Genomic DNA, 18,248 nt, shown 5'->3' with positions numbered 1-18,248 from the left:
ATGGATGGTGATTCGATGTACAAGAATAGGTGGATCCGATTTCAATAACAGATAGAAGTAAATATGAATAGATTGATTAAATGGGTAGACTGATGGGTGGATGGATGGATGGCTTGATGAATGGATGGATGGTTGAACATAATGGACAATATATATAAGCAAAATGGAATGAACCCTGGATATTAAGAATTGGATGAATGGAATTAAATAATAAATGGGTGAATGGTTGGGTGGATGGTTGAATGGATGGAAAAGTGAACAATATGGAGATACGATGGATATCTAAAGGGAATGAGATGTGTAGGATGGATGATGATTTGATGGGCATATGGGTGGATGATATTAGACATGAACAACAAAGAAGGAAATATGATAGATTGACTAAATGGATGGATAGATGGATGTACAGATGGGTGGATGGACTGGTGGATGAATGGATTGTTGGAATTACATGATATGAGGGTTGCATGAACAGGTGGTTGGGTAGGTTGTTGAATAGATGGATGGTCAAAATTAATAATATATAAATAAGATGGATGGATGAATGCAATAAACCGTAGAAATGGTAGTATGGATGGATGGATGGATGGATAAACAGTTATACGATGGACATATGAATACATGTATGCAACCATGGACAGTTAAACAGATGGATGGATGGACAGACAGTTAGATGGACATATAAATAAATGGAGAGGTAAATACATAGATAGATGGACGAGCCAGCCAGACAGATGGATGGACGGACAGAACTACTGATAATGCTGTAATCTGAATATAATAATCTAGTATGTGTCTTAAACCTACTACACTGGCTGTTTTATTTTTTAAATGCAAATATAATTCTCCATGAACTCAGAAAGACTCGCAAAAAAGCAGAAGAAAAGAGATGAAAAGGTCTTGTTCGTTGCCATTTACAATAGCGACTCAGCCTATCAAACTAGTGAAGAAGCTTCACCATTAAAGTCCTTTTTCAGATAGTCATCGGATCCTAAAGTTCGTATCAGGGACAGGCGTATTTTAGGCAGACAGCCGTCACATTCATCATAAAGATATCAAACAAAGTTCACCTCTCAAAATCTCCTTTACCGGCTCTCCTGGAGAATTTAAGCATTGTCTGAAGCTTTCTGTTATAACCCTCCCCTTCATCCACCTCAAGTACCTCAATTGATGTTCGTCTTTGAGTTTCTCTGTTTATTTCAGCGCCCCTGGTTGCAAAAAAAAAAAAAAAACTTCTACCTCATTTCCCTCCCCTACCCGTTTCTCGTAGAGTCATTGAGTTGCTCTCCGGCGGCAGTGAGCACAGGTTTGTCTTGATGTTCTGAAATGGAAAGGTAGGTCACAGATGAATAGTGTCTGCACTCATTTCTGGGGCAAGCAACACCATCTCTGGGAATAAAAAAGACTGACATTTCAGCACACTAGATATATGGAAGAAGTGGGGGTGCTACGTTAGTCACACATAAAGCTTCAGCATTTTCAAACCTACAAGCATGATAGTATGCTATTCCGAGATATCACGCACAAAGAAGAAAAAAACATTTTAAAATAATACCGGCTTCATGCACTGAAATAATATTAATTCGACGTGGGCAGATTTAAGTTATACCCTTTAGCAAATCAAATGACATGCTGAAAAGTTCCCTTCTAAAATCTTTTCAATGGCAGTTGAAAGCATGCGGCTCGGCCTCATTAAAGAACTGTGAAATAATTTCTCGCACTCTCATTTGGCAGGTTTGATCTTTAAAAAAAGAATTCACTTTTATATCTCTGCTTTTGTCAGTGCTCTGGTTTCTATTGGTCTATTCGCCTGTTATATGTATCATTCATACACCTATTCATCAATCTGTCCATCCATCGTGCATTTCATCCATCCATTCAACATATCTATCACTCATTCCATTCAACTGATGTGTCTTTCATTCAGTCCATCTACCCATCCTTCTATCCTCCTCCAATTAATAATCCATTCATCAATCCACCCAATTACTAATCCATCCATCCATTTAGTCAGCCTAACCATCTTTCCTGTTGTTCATGTCTATTTTCCATCCACCCATTCATATATCCATTGTATCACCACCCATTCATCTATGCGTCTTTTCTACAGTATGTTTTGTTCATTTTGTCCATCCATCTTTTCAGCCGTTACATCTATCCATCCATCCATCCATCCATCCATCCATCCATTTTTTTTTTTTATCTAATATTTCACCCTGCACCTGTCCATCTGTCGATCTATCAGAGGTGTGTAGAGGATTCAAAATCTATACTCATGTAAAAGTACAAGTACTTGCAGAAATTTTTACTCAAGTAAAAGTAAAAGTAACCATCTTAAGTTACTCAAGTAAAAGTAAAAAAGTATCTGATGAAAAAAAAAATACTCAAGTAAATAGTTACTATATATAGTAACTATATAGTATATATATATAGTAGTAACTATATGTATATACAGTTAAAATTAAAATGATTCGCCCTCCTGTGAATTACTGTCTTTCTTTCTTTCTTTCTTTCTTTCTTTTTTTTTTTTTTTCAAAAATTTCCCAAATGATTTTTAACAGAGAATTTTCATAGTGTTTAACTTAGTATTTTTATCTTCTGGTGAAAGTCTTACTTGTTTTATAGCAGCTAAAATAAAGTTAAAGCTAAAGTTTTTAATGTTTTTAAAACCATTTTAAGGTTAATATTATTAGCCCACTTAAGCAATATTACTTTTGATTGTCTGTATATATAATATGTATACCATTTTATGTTAAAATAATGTTTAAATGTGCTATTTTTAATAATTAAATGACTGATGTGTGCAGGGCTATTCAGTTATTCCATTAAACAGCAGTTTCTTTAGTTATCCCATAGTTACCATTAATAGGGTTTAAATTAGGATAATTTTTCCACTTACTACTACGTGTTTTTTTTCAGGTTGGAGCTGTCATTCATGTATGCTGCCATGTCAATTTGATGCGTGCATCGCATTATAAAACTATTCTTGTAGACATCTTGGAGTAAAAACAGAGACTGAACTTGAGGCCGGGTGACCTAGTCTGACAAACTCAAAGCACAGACAGTGTGACCATCCTTCTCGGGTCCGCAGATGGCGACATGGCGGCACCGCAGTATAAACTCTCACGTCTTCCATGAATTAAACCGTTATTCCAACAGGCGCGCTCTCTAACCGAAAGTGGGAGATGCGTCTCAATAACAAACTCACAACCTCTCCAATGCGGCGCCTCTGGATATTGCAAACAAGACATATGGATCATTTTTATTATCATTTGACAGTAACGGAGGAACGCTGCCAAATGTAGCGAAGTAAGAGTAATGATTTGTCTCTAATAATTTACTTGAGAAAGAGTAAAAGTACACATATTTAATTGTACTCAAAAAGTACACTTTACACATTAATTTTACTCAAGTAAATGTAACAAAGTACATGTAACTTGTTACTAGCCACCTCTACTATCTATCTCCTTGGATAGAACTATTATTGCTTATTGGCCGATGGCACTTTGACAACATTCATGGTCCCAAAATATAATGAAATGGAACAGGATGGGAGGTCAATTGACATGTGTTTATCCCTCTGTGAATGGAAGTTTTTTGGGTTCAGTGCCAGTCTGGTTGTTGTGACAGCAGTCATAAGTCATTTTGTCTAAAGTCACATTTACATAAATGCACTGACAATGGAGTTAAACTTGGTTAGACTTCCAGATGGCTTACCATGAAGCTTTGTTAAAGTACCTAAATAATGGAAAAAGTTTTCTAGATGGATAAACAATGCTTCCGAAGTCCATTTTTTTTTTTGCAGCTTGCACTTGTGAACTAATCTAATCTAATAATTTGAGTTGATCAATATGTATGACTTATAGTGTATATAGTGTGACTTGTGGTGTAAAATTATTCATATATCCATCATCAGATGTTCAGTTTTGCATTCTGTCGTTTGTGCTAAAAAAGAAGCACCTTATTTTTTTCTGCTCTACTTTTCTCTAATCCACTGCATCAGCTCACTTTCCACCAATCTAATCCACATTAAACCATTTGCATGTGTAATGCCACACAGTGAGAAGGGCACATGTGATTAATAAAACACCACTTCCCCCAAAGGACAGGTCTGCATGAGCATGTGTGGTGTTTTGGCATGCGTGTCAGTTCATATTTATCACAGCCATAAGTTACAGTGTCTTTGCATAATTCTCCACCCATCGTGTTCATGTTGAGCACCAGGTTGTTATTCATCATATGGCCATTTATTGATGCTCATGCGATCTCCATCAGTGTCTGGGCCGATTCATCACTGTCTGTGCTGTCGAGGGAAATGTGAGATGCGCTACTTGTTAAAGGATGAAATATGTATGGCTTCATCTTTCCCGGCATTCATTGTCACAAGACTGTCAGTTCCTGTAGCTGTTAATGATGCACCTATATTCAAATCATAATGGGTTTTCAATAGCAATGATTCTTTCTGTGTCAAGAATAATGATCATTCCCAAGTTTGGTCGCTTGTCACTGACCACAAATATATCAGCAATAGTGTGTCTAAACCACTGCACATACTGTATTTGGATGTATTGTCATAGATTGTCCTGGAATGTGCTGTGTTTTGTGTTGCTGTACTGAATATAAGGTAAATAATAACTTAAATGTCCTCAGATTATACAGATTAAACATACCTGCACAAAAATGGTCTGCTTTTAGTCAACTTGCTTTGCTGTCTCTTGCAGTATTGATATTCATCTCCACAACGATCCATAACTCCAACTCCTGAATGTTAAATAGATGTTGATTGTAAATAATTTGGCAGCAGCTTCCTGGGTCATTCGTGTGAACAAAAAACGCTCCCTCTTGATATTGACTCCATCTGTTTCTCCAGATGCCTGGCTAGAGACAGAGAATAAAGTATTATATGGACAGAGGAAAAAAAAAAAAAAAAAAAAAAAAAAAAAAAAAATATATATATATATATATATATATATATATATATATATATATATATATGGGGTGTAACAGTTCACAAAAATCATGGTTTGGTTCGATACGACACAGTGGTATCACGGTTCGGTACGTTTTCGATACAGCAAAAAAAGAAAAAAGCCAGAGGATTTCTCAATTTTTTTTTTTTTTATGTATTAAAATTAACATCATAAAAGTATAATATTGTTCTTTTTTTCTTTTTTTTTTTTACTTTAAACATTAATAGAGCTATACTTCTGGGGTTTCTGATTGGCAGCAAATAAAACAAATCCTTCTTTATACTCAAAATCAATAAGCTTCATATAAAAAAAATGTAATGTAGTAGTTAAACAAATAAAAATAAAAGAACAATTTAGTTTTTGAATGGAATTTCAATCTATTTTAAAGTTTTTTTCATTTTTTATTTTTTTTTAGAAAGACGAATGTCCACTTTTTCTTCAGACAGCACATATCTGTATGATTTGACTGTCACCTGCCGTTTTAGTGGATTTGAAAGCAGGAATTATCTGACTGAAATGGGCTTATCAAGGAATAATGTAACAGGGCCCTATTACAGTTAACACTTTCTTAAAACCTGAAATTTCCACTACGGATTAAGATCTAACAGGGCTCGAAAGTAACCATTTTTTCTTGGTAGCACCGGTGCTCTTAAAACATTTCCTTCAAAAATGTCGGCACAACAGACAAAATGTAGTCGCACCCACCAAAAAATATAATCACCATTACTACACATTTTATATTAACAGATTATATTATAAATTAACACTCCAAATTCAACTAACAAATAAACATAATTCTGCATGAGCTCCCGAACCTGCACGCAATGCTTGACATGAATAAGATGAACTGAATTAACAATAATCACAGTGCATTTCTCACAGGTGCTGTCTGATATTGCACAGATCTTATTTTAACTTATTATTTGCATATGCCATCTTAATAGCAGTAATGGTCTTTTTGTGAGCTGCAATATCAGTTTCATCTCAGTGAATGCATGCAATGGTGAACGCGGTACCTGTCGCACGACTGACAGCATCATGATGATTAAATGAATGATTAAATAACGTCAGAACATCTCATGCTTAAATTGTGTAGATGAGACAAACACTGTTACCTGAAAACTTCGTCCCACTGGGGTTATGATGAATGCTTTAGTCATTACGGGCTTTTACCACTGGAAGTCTTTTATCCCCTCTTCAAAAAGTGTAAATGCTGGATTGACATTCAGCACATGATCACTAAACAGATGTGTCATTATTTGTAACTCTAGCTGGTTTCTAAAACTAAATCTGTCAGTGTTGTTTTCAATCTTTCGAATCCAGCTCTTTACATTTTCGCGGCTGTAGCTCCCTGTCATCGGAACTGAGTGATTGACAGCTGAAATGAACCAATGGATTTGCGTTCTGTTGTAGCGCGGTGGGCCAATAAGAAGAGCTTGAAGGCAGGGCAAGATCTTAGATAAGATTTTAGACATTAGACTGAATCATTTGGTTTGCAATGCGTACCGAACCGAAAGTCTCGTACTGAACGGTTCAATACGAATATGGGTAACGTAACACCCTTAATATATATGTGTGTGTGTATATATATATATATATATATATATATATATATATATATATATATATATATATATATATATATATATATAAATATATATATATCCATCCATCCATAAATCTGTCTTTTTAACTGTCCACTCATCCATGTAATTTCCATCCATCTATCCATAAATATATAATTATAACAGTCAATGTATCTATTCATCCATCAATCCATCCATCAATCTTTTTAACTGTCCGTTCATCCATCTACTTGACATCCATCCATTCATACATCCATCCATCCATGCATCCATCTATCTATCCATCCATCCATCCATCCATCCATCCATCCATCCATCCATCCATCTATCCATCTAGCCATCTAGCCATCCAGCCATTCATCCATCCATCCATCCATCCATGACTCTGTCCTTTTAACTGTCCATTCATCCATGTAATTTACATCCATCCATCCATTAGTCCATAAATATGTCCTTTTAACTCTCCAGTCATCCATCTAATTCACATCCATCCATCCATCCATCCATCCATCCATCCATCCATATATCTGTCTTTTTAGCTGTCCATTCATCCATATAATTCACATCCATCCATCCAAACAATCGTCCATCCATATATTTGTCGTTTTTAACTGTCCATTCATCCATATAATTCACATCCATCCATCCATCCATCCATCCATCCATCCATCCATCCATCCATCCATCCATCCATCCATCCATCCATCCATCCAACCATCCATCCATAAATATGCCTTTTTAACTGTCAATTCATACATATAATTAATATTCATCCATCCATAGATCTGTATTTAACTGTCCATACATCCATGTAATTTCCATCCATCCATCCATCCATCCATCCATCCATCCATCCATGAATCTGTTTTTTTAACTGTCCATTTATCCCTCTAATTCATATCCATCCGTCCATAAATTTGTCTTTTTACTGTCTATTCATCCATGTAATTTACATCTATCCATCCATCCATCCATCTATCCATCCATCCATCCATCTATAAATCTGTTTTTTAACTGTCAATTCATCGATTTAATTCACATTTATTCATCCATTCATCCACCCATCTAAAGATAATTGGATGAATGAATGATATATTAAATTAATGATTAAAAAAAAATCTAAACAGAAATAAATGTGAAACTTTTAAGGTTTCTACTTCAGTCTTTTTAAGCTTTATTGAATGTTCCCTCAAACTGCTTCAAATCAATTCTTCTGTAACGGCCTACAGTGACCCCATAGATCAGGCAAGATTTTGCAGCTCGTGTTTTTGCTGTTATTAAGTTTTTTTTTGGATAAACTTGAATAAAAACAGGTATTTTTTTTCTGTGGCCTTCAGACTTATTGTCACCTAAAATCACTCTGTTCGTCTCCCAGAATTTCTTGGAACCTGCACCCCGGGACCAGAATAGAGCAAACTTGAGTGATAACGCAGACATGAAGATCTGACCTTGAGAGATGGATCGGCCTCTGAAAAGCGAGCCTGTAGCAGGAGCGTAATAGCCACAAATCAATATGTTTAAAAGGCAGCACATTCCTCTGCAGAGACTGATCAGCTGCGTAAATTCAAGAGATGCTTATTCAAATATGGAGATGGGTGTTAAGGCTTATTTGATGACCGATGTTCTCGTCTAGCTCCTTGCAGACTCGAAATGGCAATCTGGACAATTAGACTATCCTGTTGACGCAGATTGGAATATAATAAGATGAAGGACATATAATAGCCCAATGTGTGCAGTCCATTTAGGCAGTGGAACATTTGCATTGCACTTTACAGTAATACAATGTGCTCTGTGAGTACAAACGTCTTCGCAGAAATACTTTAAAGCTTTATTTTGATTAAGGAGAAGAGATGATATGAGGATGAATGAGATGACGTGTGCTTTAATGGCTGCTGTGGTTTTATTTTTTAACAAAAAAGGAATGAAATATGATATGCACTGATAATCAGAACAGATATGATATTAGTGTATAAAGCCTCTTTTGACTCAAACTGTTTGTTTTAAAAGTTTTTTGTAGGGCACTCATTGAAATACTCAGATTTACAAAAAAGTACTTTGGAGTGTTACTGGGGGTTATTACAAAACCTTTGAACTTTTATAACTTAAGTAGAATCCTGTACATGATGAGGCTTTGCAGGAGTGTTTTGGAAAATGGTACATTCTTGCTTACATTGTTTTTAGTTGGTTTACGCTGGCCATTAAAGGTATAGTTCACCCAAAAATTACAATTTTACTTTACTTTCTTTATTGTCCACAAGTGGAAATTTATCTTTGGCTTCACCACACAACCACATCAGCGTTTACATTACACACATCACAGAAAAAACATTCAACACAAATACATTCAACGTCGTCACATATATCACATTAAAAAAACACAATTTAAAACCCTACACATAATTAAAACCCAGTATTTAAAATTCTAATGGCACTTGGCACAAAGGACATTTGATACACATTTTTCTTTACTTGAGGTTGCCTAAAACGTCTTTTTGATGACAAGAGCTGAAACTTGATATTTAAGGGATGGGAACAATCTTCAATGATGTGTGCTTTCTGTCTAATTCTCATTGAATATATTTCATTTGGTTGTTTTTGCGCTTTGCCTACAATTGTATTGCCAATTTATTGTATTGTATTTTACTACTCGACGCAGTTTTTGCTTTTCCTTAATTGGCAACAGTCCATACCATGCTATCATGTTAAAACTCACAACACTTTCGACCAAGTTCTTGTGTACCATCTCAAGGACATCTTGACTCACACCAAATTGTTGTAACCTCCTAATGAGGTACAATATCTGCATTGCTTTTTTAAAGATGCACTCTGCATTTGCAGCAAATGTTAATCCACTATCAATAAGTGTTCCTAAATATTTAAAACAGTCAACTGTCTCTATTTCATGTCCCTCAAGGACCAGAGAAATTTGTTGTCATTTACTCACTTGTTTCAACTACACTACCTGAAAAAAGTCTTGTCGCCTATCTAGGTTTTAGGAACAACAAATAATAACTTGACTTCTAGTTGATCATTTGGTATCAGGAGTGTCTTTTATGAAAGGCAAAGGCCTCTAGATTACGCTTATTTGATCAAACTAAAACATGATCATTTCTTGATTTTTAATTATTTAATTAGGACAGTAAGGTCTCAAAATTCTGAACATAAATAATATAGAATATAAAGTCATGGTGCAGTAGAAAAAGAATGAATATTATCTATGACTCCTATGAGCTTGGAGGACTGCATCCATACATCTCTGCAATAACTCAAATAACTTATTAATAAAGTCATCTGGAATGGCAAAGAAAATGTTCTTGCAGGACTCCCAGAGTTCATCAAGATTCTTTGGATTCATCTTCAATGCCTCCTCCTCCATCTTACCCCAGACATGCTCAATAATGTTTATGTCTGATGACTGGGCTGGCCAATCCTGGAGCACCTTGAGGCTATTTGATAAGTAGGCAAAGAAGCACTATCCTGCTGAAGAATTTGCCCTCTCCCGTGGTTTGTAATGTAATGGGCAGCACAAATATCTTGATACCTCAGGCTGTTGATGTCGCCATCCACTCTGCAGATCTCTCGCATGCCCCCATACCAAACTTGACTGAATCTTGGGTCCATGCGGGTTCTAATACAGTAGGTCTTCAGTATTTGTGATGATTGGGATGCAGTTCAACATCGATGACAATACTTTTTGTCAGGTAGTGTAGTTCCTTTTATCTTTTGAACACAAAAGAATATCTTTTCAAGAATGTTGGAAACCCATAACCATTGAGTTTCATAAGATTTTTTTTTTCTTACAACGGGAATTGATGTGACTTAGCAACCAGCATTCTTCCATGTATCATGGTTTGTGTTCAACAGAGGTTTTAAGAGGTCAAAGGTTTAAAACCACACAAGGGATTGTAATTTTTTATTTATTTATGAATTAATTTTCTTTTGGATTAGTTTTTATTTTAGAGGTGCCACAGCGGAATTAATCACCAACTATTCCGGCATATGTTTTACACAGTGGATGCCCTTCCAAATGCTACCCAGTACTGGGAAGCACCTATTGTATACACTCTCGTTCGCACACACACCATCATACACTATGGCTAGTTTAGCTTACTTAATTCACCTATACACACACACACACACACACACACACACACACACACACACACACACACACACACACACACACACACACACACACACACACACACACACACACACACACATATATATATATATATATATATATATATATATATATATATATATATATATATATATATATATATATATATATATAAAACACGTGAACATAGGTAGAACATCCAAACTCCACACAGAAGTACCAACTGGTCCAGCCGGGACTTGCTCCAGCGACCTTCTTGCTGGAGGTGACTGTGCTAACCACTGAGCCACCTTGCCACTTATTTTTAAATGTATTATTTATTTTATTTTTGGATTAACTGTCCCTTAAACTAAGTCCAAAACAACAAAACTAAATTCAACATGTCATTTATTGCATGCAGTGTTCAGCATGATGAATACACTCCTTACATTTTCTCTCTTTTAAATTAATATGTTCTATAGGATTCTTTCCAAAATAAATTGTAGACCCAAATGATTATATTGTGGAAATTATTAAATACAATTTGAATAAATCAAGAGAAACATAAGAATTATGCAATTTTGGGTGAAATTGTGTAGTTTGTATTTTTTATTTACGTTTTATTTTTAAATTAACTTATTTAAATTTATTATCTTTCTATTGGTAAAGATGTTAGGGCACCAACTTATTGTTTTGAATGGGCATAACTGTTTAATAACTTTTTTTTGTTGTTGTTGTTGTTTAAATGCACCACAATATATTGTCTATTTTCATTGAGAAATGGATAAAAATACCAATTCTCAAATGTGTACCTATTTATGCTGAGCACTGTACTTTATAAATAAGCTTTGCTTGCAATCTTTGCCAATAAAAGTCAGTGCTGTCTGATGAAGAATTGAAAACACAATGACTAAATTCAACAAACTTATTTCTCCCCCTGAATGCCCACCTCAAACCTCCACTGGCCTTCCATGAATAGCGACGCTGGGCCAAACCACTAATTAAAGCAGGATTAGGTCCGTGTGTTATGATTAATTACCTCTGTGAATGTAATTCAGCTAACACTGATGATCCTCCGCTCATGTGTCATGTTGGAGACTTGAACCATTCATCAGGAGCAAAGGGTCAAGCACACAGCAGAGCGCCATGGTAAAACCGTGTTTCCTAATTACGTCTTGTATACGACAGCCTCAAGTGGCTCAACTAACACACATAAACACACATCTCTCTTATGTCTCTTTTGACTCCATATGCATGGTATAAATAGTGATGAACATGTTTCATCTTCAAAAAATTTGTCAGAATATATGTAAACAATATTGATGTGTATATTAGTGTAGGCTTTATTAAAGACGTAATATTCAAACAGCATTTTCAAATGTATTTATTTTTTTTCCATCTGCTTGTCTTCTGGTATAAACAATGCTGAACATGTATCATCTTTAATAATGTCGTCAGTATTTATGTAAACAGTAATAATCTATATATTAATGTACAGTACACTTTATTGAAGGTGTACTACTCGAACAGCATTTTCTAGGTTTAAGGTACAATTCTGATCCATAAAAAGATACTGCCCCTGTGACAAGGCTTTGTACCTTCTTTGGTACAACATTGTACCATTTTTTTCAAAGTGTATGTATATAAATATATATATATATAAATATATATATGTATATATGTGTATATATGTATATATAAATATATATATATATATATATATATATATATATATATATATATATATATATATATATATATATATATATATATATATATATATATATATATATATGTATGTATRTATATATATATATATATATATATATATATATATATATATATATATATATATATATATATATATATATATATATATATATATATATATATATATATATATATATATATATATATATATATATATATATATAATATTTATACAACAGTTCTGTCTGGTTCTTGAATCTGATTGGCTGATAGCTGTGATATATTTAAATAATTTCGGCACCCGTACAGCCTCTTCACCTTTTGTGTATTACTCCGCCTACATACAACCAGCAAAAAGCAGACACTACAGATTTAAAGTTTAAAAGATGCTTGCTCAGCTGTTTAACTGTCAGCTTATGATTTGTATCAAAGGTGGAAGAAAGTAGTGCCTCATACAAAGGGTTTTTGAGACTCTCCATGTTTGATTTTGTACTACATACACAATTATGCTGTCAAACTGTTGTATAAACGCAATATCACACTCGTGGCAGTGCGATATGGCTGTATATCGGCACTGGTGGGGGCACAACGCACGCCTCCCACCAGTGCCGATATACAGCCATATCGTACTGCTACTTGTGTGATATTGCTCATATATATAAATAAATATTAGTATAATTATTTTGTAAACATTAATAATGTGTACACTACATGACAAAAGGCTTGTCGCCTATCCAAGTTTTTGGAACAATAAATAATGACTGGACTCCTAGTCTAGTTTGGTATCAGAAGTAACTTATGTGAAAGGCAAAAGACTCTCCCTTATGCTTATTTTACCCAAATAAAATATGATCATGACATGATTTATTTTTCTAATTGTTTTCTTCTGGTTTGTGACAAAATAATACAAACAAATTTTTACAAATGATCTCTTGTGGCCTACTTAATGTAAAGCCAGAATAAATACAGTGGGTACTAGGATAGAAGTACAATATTATTAGGAGAACCTGGTGAGTAGTTTTAAATTGTGTTACAAGACATTGTCACATAAGACCAAAAGTCTTCCCAAATTGGGATACATAAAGGGACGCCTGCTTTGTCCTTATTCATGCCATGATTTTTAAATATTTGACTAGGACAGAAAGGTCTGACTTTGCTTAGACAAAAGTGTTGTCACTTAACAAATAATGTACAGTATAGAACAGGGGTCACCAATCTCATTCCTGGAGGTCCGGTGCCCTGCAGGGTTTAGCTTCAAATTACCTCAACACACCTGCCTGGGTGTTTCAAGTTTACCTAGTAAGACCTTGATTAGCTTGTGTGTTTGATTAGGGTTGGAGCTAAAATCTGCAGGACACTGGACCTCCAGGAACAAGTTTGGTGACCACTGGTATAGAATATAAAGTCATGGTGCAGTGGATAAAGAATTAATATTATCTATGACTCCCATGAGCTTGGAGGACGGCATCCATACATCTCTGCAGTGACTCAAATCACTTATTAATAAAGTCATCTGGAATGGCAAAGAAAATGTTCTTGCAGGACTCCCAGAGTTCATCAAGATTCTTTGGATTCATCTTCAATGAATCCTCCTTCATCTCACCCCAGAGATGTTCAATAATGTTCATGTCTGGTGACTGGGCTGGCCAATCCTGGAGCACTTTGATGTTCTTTACTTTCAGAACATTTGATGTGGAGGCTGAAGTATGAGAAGGAGCGCTATCTTGCTGGGTCCATGCAGGTTCTAATAGGTCTTCTGCAGTATTTGTGATGATTGGCATGCAGTTTAACAGATGATTCATCAGAAAGATCGAACTTCTGCCACTTTTCCAAATGATAACCTAAGAGTCAGGTAATCATTTGTTGCTCTTACAACAGGGATCGACGACAAGACTTTTGTGAGGTAGGGTATATTAATGCAATGTTTCCCAACTCAGTTTCTGAAGGCACACCAACAGTACACATTTTAAATCTCTTCCTAGGTATAGGTGATTAATTGAAAGAAAAAAAAATCAAAGTCCACACTCAGAATCTGCAATGGATTTAATTTTTCCAAGTGATTTTTTTTCAGTTACTTACCCTACTGCATGTAGAGTCACATGAACTCCCTCTGATTTATACTTCTGCATTGAATGCATGGTTGTAGTCCGGTGCAGCCTTCGTGCAGTTGCATGAAGTTGACAATGAAGCCAGAGATGCCTTGAGACGACATATTTTCCCCTACAAAAAAAAAAAAAAAATGTTATTTACATTAAAATATGTTTACAGAAGACTCAAGTAATGCACTGTTTTGAAATATTATTTACAGGATATACACAAGTTGCTTTATTTAGAAGAGATACAGCTTATTTTCTACTTTAATTTAAAAATATATAATAATGAATTAATTTTGTTTCCAAAAGAACAAGTTATTCATTTAAACTTTTTTTTTTTTTTTTTTTATAAGAGTGACTGTTTGTTTTAGGCAATGTGTTTTTTAATGTCTGTTGTTCAATGTTTGTTTTCAATAAATAATCATAGATGATTAGTAGATAGTGTGTAATGCAAATCTCTCACTTGTAATATGTGAGCATATTTACTGTACAAAACTTGTCAGTGAACTATGAAGGCAAAAACATAAAATAAATACAATAATCGTTCATTCGTTTTAATCAAGTTATAATGTTCAATTAATCGAGATTTTCATTTTAGACCAAATCCCTCAGCCCTACCTCTTTCTATTCAAACACACCTAAATCAATTTATCAGAACATTAGAAGAAACCCGAAAACCTGAAATAAATGGGTCAGAAAAAGTAGACATCCAAAATATGTACTGTTGGTGTTCCTTCCAGGAACAGGGAAACACTGTATTAATGTACACTTTATTAAAGGCATAATATTCAAACAGTATTTTCCATTTTCATCTTTAGATACATCTTATGAGCTCGATTGGGAAATCCAAAAATGTTATAGTTCATAGACAAATAGTGAATCATCCACTTATCTCTCCATTTCTTATTAAGACTTTTTTTTCGCACAGAATTGATATTTGTGAATGGGTTGGTAAGGGAGAGCAATTCTCAGCAGTCAATAGTGATTCAGCTGGAAACACGGTAATATCTCGGGTCATTTTATAGTCCATTGCACAGACACAAACTGTAATGGTTTGTAACGTGTGTAAAATCACTGTGGGCATGCAGTGGCAAGTGTATTAAATATTTAAGTACATATATTAAATTGAATCATAATGCGTTTGAATTGGACTGCATAAGGGGATTTCAGCAGCATGATATTAATAAAAGTACTAAAGGTGGAATTTGGTTTGAAAATTATGAGTGCATACAGTATGTGATACAGAGTGGGGCAGCTTTAAATCATGCACATTAATTAGTACCTTTTGGTGTTTTGATTTTGATTCTTCCAGCCTACTACTTCTCTTTCCATTTTTTACTGCTAGCGATTATTAGTGAATCATATTCAACACATGTCGACTAGTCTAACACTTATGCACCGTCTTTCATTATTCATGAATCATATGATTCATGATTCATATATTCATATGATTCATATATTCATATTCAGTGCAACATATATTGCTTGATTTGACTTTGAGACATTTCTTTTAATTATGTCATATCCATCACAAACGGTCACATATAGTCTGATTCCAATTTGAATAATTTTTAAAACTCTCTCTCTCTCTCTTTTTTTAAATACATACAGTGCAACATATATTGTTTGATTCTTGAACAAATGACTCATATGAAATCATATCCATACATCTATCATGTTTTCTAAGTTTTGTATGAGTGGTCCTTATAAACTGATACTTTATAGTGAATCAGTTGCATACATAGAGTGCAACACATATTGTATTATCTCTGAACACATGACTCAAATTATTATGAAATAATTATTATTATTTTTAAATCATCAGGTATTTGATTCCACTTTTAATTCCAATTTTTATTAAAACCTGCTCTATTTTATTTATTTTTTTTTAGAATGCATCAGATGCATACAGTGCTACACATACAGTCCAACCCATATGAGTGATTCTTAAGAGCTGGTTCTTTATAGTGAATCAAATATGTACAGTTCGCCACATGTTGTTTGATTTCTGAACAAATTACTATTATGAGTCTATTCTTTTTTTAGTGAGTTAAATTCATACAACTATCATGAATCATCTGATTCTCAAATGAATGACTCTTTTAGGTTCTTTATAGTAAATCAAATTATTACATACATCATGTATAATATGATTCCTGTGTGAGTGATTTAAGACATGATTTTTTTTATAGTGAATCTGATATATAAAGTTCATAATATGTTGTTTGATTTTAGAACAAATGACTCTTATGAGTTTGTTCTTTTTAGAGAGTCAAATTCACACAACTATCATGAATCATCTGATTCTCAAATGTACGACTCTTATGAGCCAGTTCTTTTTAGTGAATCAAATCCATACGTCCATCATGTATAATATGATTCCCATATGATTGATTCTTAAGTGCTGATTCTTTATAGTGGATCAAATATATACAGTTCATCACGGGTTGTTCGATTTCAGACAATTGACTCTTATGAGTCTGTTTTTTTCAGTGAGTCAAATTTATACAACTATCATGAATCGTCTGATTCTCTAAATGAACGACTCTTATGAGCCAGTTCTTTTTAGTGAATCAAATCCATAAATTCATTGTTTAATACAATTCCCATATGAGTGATTCTTAAAAGCTGATTCTTTATAGTGAATCTGATTTATACAGTTTATCACATGTTGTTTGATTTTAGAACAAATGACTCTTATGAGTCTTTTTTTTTTTTTAGTGAGTCAAATTTATACAACTATCATGAATCGTCTGATTCTCAAATGAACGACTCTTATGAGCCAGTACTTTTTAGTGAATAAAATTCATACATTTATCATGTTTAGTCTGATTCCCATATGAATGACTTTTATGAGCCACTTCTTTATTGTGAATCAAATCCATACAACTCTCATGTTCTTATTCCCATATGAATGACTCTTATAAACTTTTTTATAGTGAATCAAATGCATATACAGCAACATATGTTGAAGTCAGAATTATTATTGTTTTATTTCAGCTAGAATAAAAGCAGTTTTTATTTTTTTAAATAACATTTTAAAGTCAAAATTGTTAGCCCCTTTTAGCTATATATTTTTTGATAGTCTACAGAACAAACCATCATTGTACAATAACTTACGTAATCACCCTAACCTGCCTAGATAGCCTAATTAACCTTGTACAGCCTTTAATGTCACTTTAAATGTCTATCTACTGTAAAAATAAACAGGGAGTAATAATTCAGGGGGGCTAATAATTCTGACTTTAACTGTATGTTGTCATATTTATGAACAAATCACTTTAAAACAAAAAAATATTTATTACTAATGGCATCTGCCTCATGCCAGAGTAATTGGTGGTTTATTCCACTGTGGAAGGGATAAATCAGCAAGTATGCCCTGGATTAAGGATTGTGAATGATGTTGATTCTGTAAGTAAATCAAACAGCAAATGACTACTGTAGTACTGTGAAATTATCAGGCAAGATATTTTTTTTTTTTCTGTGAAAATGTTTAGGTGAAGATTTCCGTGTAGTACTTTACAATAAAAAAAACTATTTCATTTAATATTATTGTTTGTGTTGTATAAATTCAATTCAGATGCTTTATTGCTCCAAAAGACAACATATGCTTTCTGTTTCCACTTTTAAGATCAATAGTGTGATGTCTGTATTTCAAATATAAAGCCACATTTCTTTGTAATGGATGACAGACCTTTAATCTAAACAGACTCTGCATTTCAATGAACGATTCAAGGATGAAGGGCCTCACTGGACTCCTGCACACCTTTAATTGAAAATAACCTAC

At 34.0% G+C, this 18,248-nt stretch overlaps 1 long non-coding RNA gene across 2 annotated transcripts in view; it reads left to right on the top strand.

Annotated features, from left to right (window-relative positions):
* LOC141376863 (uncharacterized) overlaps positions 1-18,248 on the top strand; it is a 378,076-nt gene that overhangs the window by 289,312 nt on the left and 70,516 nt on the right. The window contains exon 4 of one of the 2 annotated variants that reach the window (XR_012388154.1): positions 7,932-8,773. The exons of the other annotated variant lie outside the window; for it this stretch is intronic. This is a non-coding gene — a long non-coding RNA (uncharacterized lncRNA). Of the gene's footprint in view, positions 1-7,931; positions 8,774-18,248 lie in introns of those variants that run through there. 2 annotated transcript variants of the gene reach the window in all.

This window comes from Danio rerio, chromosome 12 (genome assembly GCF_049306965.1).
Source record: "Danio rerio strain Tuebingen ecotype United States chromosome 12, GRCz12tu, whole genome shotgun sequence".
Classification (NCBI taxonomy): domain Eukaryota; kingdom Metazoa; phylum Chordata; class Actinopteri; order Cypriniformes; family Danionidae; genus Danio; species Danio rerio.
Note: the sequence above shows the minus strand (reverse complement) of the source record. Positions and strands in the feature narration are given on the sequence as shown.